The sequence below is a fragment of the Pholcus phalangioides genome, unplaced genomic scaffold (assembly GCF_987345545.1).
Source record: "Pholcus phalangioides strain wild (caught in Gottingen) unplaced genomic scaffold, Ppha-v1.0 ptg000009l_1, whole genome shotgun sequence".
In the NCBI taxonomy this organism is placed as follows: Eukaryota; Metazoa; Arthropoda; class Arachnida; order Araneae; family Pholcidae; genus Pholcus; species Pholcus phalangioides.
The window spans coordinates 34,275,449-34,281,783 of record NW_028301602.1 but is presented as its reverse complement, the minus strand read 5'-3'; the positions used below and the strand labels follow the sequence as shown (position 1 = coordinate 34,281,783).

Below are 6,335 nucleotides of genomic sequence, written 5' to 3'. Positions count from 1 at the left end.
GATTGGAGAAGGACTCGAGCTATAGAGTCATGTGGAATTAAACCATGCGTTTCGCGTAGACCTACGGTACCCATCTTCATTGGTGGCTGGCGCATGTGATATCTTTGGCTTACAGGATACAACAGAAACTGCAACGACTATGAATAGCAACGGCGAGAGAATTTGTAGGAATGAACGCAAGCGTACATACTGCTTTACACAAGTCCAATGCAGCCCGAATCAACACCTCATAGAGATAGAAGACCTCTGCAGTCTGCTTGTGACGTCAGTGAGTAGTCCATTTTCCCTAAGAATATTCAGGGAAAAAATTCCCTGCTCTTGCCAGTATCACCGTTGTGAGGAAAAGAAATGATCAGGCTCAGAATTGGCGATTTCTATGCTCCACATATCATCACTATGCGGTATTTGTGAGCCAATAAGGAAGAATCTACGCCAAAATAAGAAACAAAATAGGATTCCGTGTTTGAAAATGTATCAAACTTGCTAGGTAGTCTGAATGACGTTTATGGTAATCCGTGCGGAGGCCTTCTATCTGTAGGAGGCACAGCCCGAATCCTCCGTTGCTATAACCTCTTCGCTCCAGAATCACAGAAATGCAGAGTACATGGGATAAACAACTTTACAGCAAAAATTAGATTTTGAAGAAAAAGTGAGTCTGAAAGTTTGGAGTTTAACATTTTCTCCCCATTAAATCGAATCGTTATTTTTACGGCTTTAAAGTAGTTCTACTCCAAAATGAATGCATGTGAGGATAGTATTCCTTGGAAGCTAAACACGATGACACCGCTATCTCATCTTCAAAAATATTGCTATAAAGTCCTTTTTACCCCTGAACAATTCAAATGTGTATCTCGTGTTTAATGGCTTTGAACGATTCTTATCAAATTAAGAACCCGAGGTGCCCATATGTGCACCTAACTTAAATGGTCTTAGATTTTAACGTACAATAAACTAGATTAATCTATTGTTTTCTTTAATATTAAATTTTGGTCCAGGTTGGAGGAGGATTAATACCAGTAATACTCAGGCTTCAGTCCTATCGTCCTATCTTAAAAGCTAAGGAGTACACGTCTTGGCAACTGAAGATGCCACCACAGGTTTCAACATGGCGTCCGTTTTAATTACGGCTGGGGAACATGACTATTCAGCTTCTTTTACGTAGTAATTCCGAAGAATAAGTTCTGGGGCACTTTTTTATTCAAACTGCTGCTGAAACCCTAAATTGTTTTATGTCGAACAATTACATACTTTTTCCCTTAGTCAAAAGAATATGACTTAAAAATATAAGCGATATTTTCCAATTGTCAGCTTCAGTTCAGTGAAAAGCACCAGGAGCATATTCCATCACAGATTTGTTGAATACATTCGTAGAGCGAATAAATTTAACATATCTAACTTTTGGTTACCCATGTGGAAGATAGATAGCCGCACCTATCAAGGTGCAAAAACAAGGGAAAGCTGTCAGGTTTCTCCAGTGCGGTAACATATCCCTTTGAGAATTTGAGAATTAACTAAAAATAGACTTATGATTACCAGATTCGAAAACAAAGAATGGTGGACGCATTTGCGTGCACCGTTGGCAATGCCATTTTCCCTAATTTCCACAGCAGATGGCGCCTCAAGAATGACAAAAAATCCCACTTCAACAATAATTTTGCAAAACAAACAGAACTGCAAAAAAAAAAAGGAACAAATACCAATTCGTCTCCCTTCGCCTATAATGAATTGTTCCCACCGCCTGATCAATTTTATTGCTGTGCCCACAAAAGGTTTTTCTTTTTTCTTCTGGGAGCGTCGCTTTTTTTGCCAGAGGCAATTAGTAAATCTCCATAGGAATCAGCATTGAGTGTTTTTCGCATCCCATTTTTACATCCTCCTATTTATTTCTGGAGAGGTATAATTTGACTGCCCCGTGAAATACGGGACGATTGGACGAATCTACACAATATTCGACCCTCTCGTCACATCGTCATTGGGTCCACGTATGTCTATAAAAGAGTACAAAAGGGTGAATTTACTAAAACGTAGGAGAACGTACGAAATGACTTCAAAAAAGGAGGACGTTTGTTAATCCCAGATAGACTGAAGTTGCGATCTTAGCGCACGAAAAGATAATTTTTTTAATTAATTAATATTACACTCAAGAACTTTCCTGAAATTTCTTATTAACAATATATCATCATATTTTACTCGTATTCTATATATTCGACAATCAGAAACGATTAGAAGACCTATAGAAAAATATATACAACTGATATACTTATTTTATTACTATCCACTCACAGAATCCAGTTATTTTCATTGATGGTAACACTGAATTGAAATTCTACATTCTTTAATTGCCAATCGGCGGCCTAAAATAGCTTCTAGAATGATTTCAAATCAGAAAGTATAAAATTTTAATTACATTCATTCTTTCTCGATTCCAAATCTTACACGCGTATGTCTTTTTTCCTCTCTCAGTACCTTCTCGCTTCTATGCTACACTACGTACTTAAAAACACTAAGCCTTCCCGAACAAGCAGATTACGGAAACGTCGTCCAAACTGAACGTATCAACTGAAATTACATTCGAGGAAACACTGAAGAAAATCGGTTCATTTTCCAGAAGAAAAAAAAGAGAAGGAAATTAAGGCATAAAACAAAAAAAAGTAAATTGAAACGAGGCACCAGAAAAGCCCCGGAGAGCAGTGGTGTAGATTGTGCGTGTGAGGACAAAGAGAAGACGAATTTTTCCCAAGTTACTCCATTAGAACAAAAGCAGCATTTTTTTTTTCTCCTTTACCCTCTTAATTTAGTAATAAAATGAAGTGCATCCCAAGTCGGTCTGAGTAGATCAAGGTACAAGGGAACAGAAAAGATTGGGAAATGCATAGTCACTGTTAAAAAAAAGAAAGAAAAAGAAAGGACAAAAGAAACAGACCTCGAACAAAAGTTTTCACCAGAAGGTTTCTTGCACGTATAAGCAGATACGGTATCAAACTCGAGGAGAGAAGAATCTCCACCAAGCCCCAAAGAATCAGGGGGAGAAAAAAAAGGCAGTCTTTCCATTAATTTTGTTCTTTTATTCCTTTTTTTCCCCCGATTCCTGCCTCTTTTTTTTTATTGCTAAGTACACTTTTTCTTTGTCAAGTCAAATTTCCGAGCAAAGGCCCTTTGAAACAGTAATTATTTCGCATCGCAATGCACTCTCTGATTGAGGAGCTTTTTCCCTTGTCTTTCTTATTGTAATATTTAGTCTTTTTTTGGCTTTTACTTTATTTTGAGAAGAAAGATAAAAAGTCGAACTGAAGAATGAATTAAAACTCATTGCTTTATGTCGGGGAGAAGACTCAGTCCTACTGATAGACCTGGAGTAAGTACCGCATTTGATAATATATGAAATCAGTTGTCTTCTGTAGGCTGCGGCAGTTCTTCAACCTTTTGTACTTTCAGAACGGTGAAATTAAGGGGGAAAATAATTATCTATCTCAGGAGTAAAAAAAAAAAGCAAAATATTTCCTTATTTTCCTGACTTAATGTATATTTCATATTTTAATCATCTGCAGTACAGTCTACAGCAGTGATTCCCAACGTGGGCGTTAACGCCCCCTTGTGGGCGATGGAATGTTCCAGAGGGGCGGTAGAAACTACGGGTATAACATAGGATGCTATGGGTTAGGTTGCATTCAGGGGCGATGGGAGAAAAAAATTTCTGAAGAAGGGGGCGATGGGACAAACAAGGTTGGGAAACTATGGTCTACAGTATATTTCATATTGCAGTACAGTCTACTATCATACCAGCAACAATCAGTGTTGAACGGTTGCTTGATCCTGCTGCCACCTGTCAAATAAACACAAAACGCTCTGTTATGATTCTTGTAATAAAATTGGTTGTTAGTTTCAATACGCTGCGCAGCATTAATATGAGCAATATATGGGATGATACCGGTATAAATTCCATGCGCCATAACGAGGTTATATTTCCCTTTACCGTAAGATTTCCGCATTTGATTTTTGATTTGCGAATATGATGAACGTGGAACTAATGAGCGTACGTGACACCTGTTTTGCGGCAGGCAACGTATTACTAGGGCAGGTCCGGCTAATCGAATCGGCTAATCGATCAATTGTTAATAGCAGTTAAAATTTTCAGTTGAGTTGATCGACTTGATCAGTCCAATCAAAATTTGATTAAATTTTTAATTAAGAGTTTATGCGAAGGTTTTAACAACTGGCTGTTGCGAAGATATATTTTGGAAGGAGAGAAAATTCAACTGCCCCTGCGGGGAATCGAACCCACGCCCTTTCACTTTCCGGGTGAACGCCCTAGACCACTAGACTACAGAGGCAAGGAATCTCTCAATCTTTCCTTGGAGCTCGTGTACACTGAAAGGGACCGTACATGGACGGCCGGACCAGACTCACTCTCCGCTACCATACGAAGCGAATACAAAATATATCTTCGCAACAGCCAGTTGTTAAAACCTTCGTATGGTAGCGGAGAGTGATGTCACCCTTGTAAAAGTCGCCATCCGGTGGCAGCGTCAGCAGTTGTGAGCTTGGCCTGAGTCTGGTCCGGCCGTCCATGTACGGTCCCTTTCAGTGTACACGAGCTCCAAGGAAAAGATTGAGAGATTCCGTGTCTCTGTAGTCTAGGGCGTTCACCCGGAAAGTGAAAGGACGTGGGTTCGATTCCCCGCAGGGGCCGCTGAATTTTCTCTCTTTCCAAAATATATCTTCGCAACAACCAGTTGTTAAAACCTTCGTTTGGTAGCGGAGATTGACGTCATCCTTGTAAAAGTTTATAACTTTTACTTGAATTATTTGATTGAAGGGATTAAATATCTTCAATTATGTTCCCACGCATATCACTTCAGATACGTTACCGTATTTAAAAATATTTGAATCAATATTTTCATCCAATTTTTAGACATGACGAAACACAAAATTACAAGGTCCAAGTTATAAGAAATTCCAGGATACAAGCATGTTCAGCATGTCGTCCCTCTTCTGACAGACAACATGAATGTGCGCATTTCCTCTTTTCGGTTTATCAGCTGGTTGGATTACTCTTTTTTCTAAGTTTTGTCAGGAACGCGCAAATGTATATCCCCTATCGAAACACATTTTGCAAAACATTTTAGGAGATCAACTTCCATAGAGTAACATGGGTGAATTGAAAATTCAAAAGTCGTTTTCCAAGTTCTATAAATCTGCTTCACATTCATGCTTTTATCAAAGGGGGACGATATTAAATGGCTTCAACCGGATCACCTTTATTTGTTAATCTGTATCTATATTTATTCATATCCATTCAGTTAATAGATGGGTTAAATGTGTATAATATGTTTTTATAGCATCGATTAACATTATATAGTTATCAACACTACGTTTGATACGAATGAATAGCATTTGAAGATATTTGAATATATTAAAATTCGATTAATCGGTCGATTAAAGATTGAAGCTTTTTGATTAACCAATTAAAAGTTTTAATCGATCCTCAGCTCTACTTATTACGATTTCTTTTCTTTTAATTTTTTGTTTGAGACAGTAGTGGTTCAATGTAATAATGATATTTGTATTATATACATGAAAGAAAAAGCGTTGCGCTGAAAATTCCGCTGTCGTCTAACAAATAAGAAGAAAACTGTTTGTTATAATTGCTCAAGTAAAAATTAACTGTTGCCAATTTTTTTTTAAAAAAACCCTGTTGGTGAGTCTTTACGTCATTAAATAAAACTACTGACAAAATTTCATAAATATAGATAGCTCCAGTGGTTTCGGCTCGGAGCATCTGTATGATTTCTCTGTGTATAAATAACCTTTGAAACCCCTTAGGGCACATCTTTTCAATTAAAAGTTAGAGGACAGGAGAAGTGTATAATTTTTTTTTTTAAAATGCAAAATTAATTTTCGATCGCGATACGAATACGATCTCTAGTGAAATAAATGAATCTGAGATGGGCATGTTATTTGTATACATTTTATAATTGAAAGTGTGCTTCTATAATCAACGGTTCAAGAGATAAAGGGTGTCTAAGGACTTCACACCCTGTATCCCACCCCAATCCTACTCAGAATTCTTCCGGATACATTTAAAAGTTGATGAGATTTGAAAAGAGTTTATTTTACAAGAAAAGAGGTATTTGCCAGAAAATTAATGGCATCAGAATGAAAAAAGAAATTGTTGTTGCATCGTTGAAAAATTCCTTTTGTTCGGATTTTCGGAATTTAGTCATGTTGACATTATACTTGTAGAAAAAAATGTATATATGATTTTTTTTGGATGAGCGTCTTAGAAGAAACCAAATAGAAACAATTTTTCAAAAACATGGACATGAATGTATGTC

General features: G+C 37.3%; 1 non-coding gene across 1 annotated transcript; it reads right to left on the bottom strand.

The window, feature by feature from the left end:
- Positions 1-4,257: 4,257 nt before the first annotated feature.
- On the bottom strand, positions 4,258-4,331 carry TRNAS-GGA (transfer RNA serine (anticodon GGA)). Its single transcript has one exon. It is a non-coding gene; the product is annotated as a tRNA-Ser (tRNA).
- Positions 4,332-6,335: the final 2,004 nt, after the last annotated feature.